Below are 2,596 nucleotides of genomic sequence, written 5' to 3' on the forward strand. Positions count from 1 at the left end.
GATGGGATGACAACAACTTTAGAATATAATGGGTGCTTCTTCCATGTTTGTATTGAATGCTACCATGAAAATGACTGGAACCATCCAGTGGGGACCACCTTTGGGTATTTATATTACACAATGCAACAAAAGATGGACTGCCTAAAGAGAGCAGGTTTTCCCATCAGATCTGCATGGCAACACAAGTGAGCTGCTATGAAAAGAAACAGGTGGGGAGCTCATGGTCTTAGCCAGGACTAAACCGCCCAGTCCCTGATCCCCAGAGATGTGCTTTTTGGCAGCAGGACAAATACCATTTGTCTCCACTACACAGCAGCCCCCAAGGAAAAGATACATCGCTGCGATTTTGCTAGCCTCTATCCTTTCATAGCAAAACTAAAAGATACCCTCTTGGGAACCCAGAAGTTGGTTTTTTTTTTTTTTTTTTTTTTTTAAGATTTTCAACACACTGACCACCTACTTTAGGATGGTCAAAGTAAAGGTGTACTGTACCCACTTTGTAGGCTCTTTTTCCCTGCGCTGCTTAGGAGCATAAATCGCAAACTATTGTTTCCCTTGTGCTGCACTTTGTCTGAAACCTGCTGGGCCCTCTGCACCCACAGCAGTGAACAGAAGTCCCTTGCAGATGCCTGGTGCACCCTGGAACTGAACAAGGCTCTGGAGAAGAGCTACAGTGTCTGTGAAACCTATGAGATCTGGCATTCTGAATGGAGGGGCAACAGCCTTTCCTTGGATTATGTAAAGATACACCTCTGCCAGAAGCAGGAAGCTTGAGGCTGCCCAGCCTGGCACGCAGATGCTAACAACAACAACAAAAAAGCTAAATATGTTGAAAATTACAGGCAGAAAGAAGATGCAGCTTGAGCATGTTAAGTAAAACCCTACAAAATGCAAAGGTGCCAAACTGTTTTACATTCTCTCTGGTGTAAAACTGGAGTGAGCTCCATTGCTCCAACACTACCACTGCGAGAAACAGAGTTGTATGGTTGTCCCTCATCCCCAGCTTCTGATGCACCCTCCTGCGAATTATCCATGAGGATGCAGCCACTGCCTGGTGGAAGCATGCCAAAGGATGTGTCACCCTGGAGTACCACACTAGCATTTCTACCGCTTTTCTTGTCACATAATGCTTGTGCCTAGAGCTTTACAATCCCTCAGATGCCCTGCGTGACCCTTGCCTTTACCACAACACAGGCTCTGGGACAACTGTGAGTCATCCAGGGGAAGGGAACCCCCCAGTTGGTGACTATTTAGGTGAGCTGATGACTGATGACCATGTTACCGAGTTGGGTCTTTGGGTCCCAAATCCTACCTCTACTTGCAGTTTGGAGGAAAGCACTGCTTGAAATTTAAAGGTTTGACTCAAAGTACAGCAAACAGAAAAGGTCAATTTTTCTATGAGAGCCCAGGCTGGGCAGGGACAGGCAGCCCTGTGGTGGCCTCCTTGCAGGGGTCCATAACCCTGGTCCACAGCTTGCTTGCAGCCCCCCACCCTCTTTAACTCCCCTCACACCCCAAAAAGAGCTTGACCCACAGCCTTGGAAAATGGGGGCATGAATCTGTCCTTTGCCTTTGTTTAATTACTTCCATTCACATTTAAACTCCTATTATTAATTTCATTACCTCTTATTAGAGTGTTTAATCAATATGTACCTGCACTTTCTCAGATGCATATTTAAATTATAGATTTCAAAAATATATAAAACATAAGTACACTTAATAGGCACATATATAAATGCATATAGGAAGTGAATCCACAAATAGCTAACACAAATATTTATAAATATTTGTATCTTCCTTCAGATATATATTAATACATAGACAGAAAAGCCTATATTGTTATATTTGAACACTTCCTGGTCCAAATGAGATGGTTGATCTCAGAACACCTGAGACTGTCCAATGCACATGGCCAATCAGAAATAAAACGGCAAGCAGCCAATCAGAGAGCAGGATGAAAAGAGGTTGGGCCTGGCCTTGCGCACGGAGGAGGCTGCCATGGCTGTAGCGGGACGGGACTCCCTGCACTGACCTACTGTGGGGTGCAGGGAAAAGGATTAGGTCCTTCCAATAAACATTTGCAGCACTAACTGCCACCTCTTTATAAAAAGATGCCTGTTCGCTCTTTGAACCTTGCTTTACTTGTAGCTTTACCAACCTTTGATGGCAAAGAATTTCATAGCCTAATTACATAGACTTTTGAGACTATATTTGTGATAAATTAAGAGCAGGCATCCCTTAAAATTGCATTAAGATGGTGCTTTGCTCTTGTGTTGTGACAGGAGAAGAACAGCCTTCATTATAAGCTTTTCCAGGATATCCTTCCATCATTCGTTCTGTCACCCTCTGATTCAAGACAGGCAGTGCCAGCCTCTTCAGTGTTTCTACACCTTTATACCAGAGTACGCTCACCATTTCCAATCTGCTCCGTACCAAGTATTCCAGCAGCTGCACAGGGGAGGAGTAAAAACAGTTTTCTTTTCAAAATATAAGTTTCTTTTTTTTTCTCTTTTCTGTGGAACAAAAAAAACCCTCAAGTTTTGTGTTGTGTTTAACATGACAGTATTCTCAAACAGCAACCACAGAAGCAAACCAG

This window comes from Phalacrocorax aristotelis, chromosome 3 (genome assembly GCF_949628215.1).
Source record: "Phalacrocorax aristotelis chromosome 3, bGulAri2.1, whole genome shotgun sequence".
Lineage (NCBI taxonomy): Eukaryota > Metazoa > Chordata > Aves > Suliformes > Phalacrocoracidae > Phalacrocorax > Phalacrocorax aristotelis.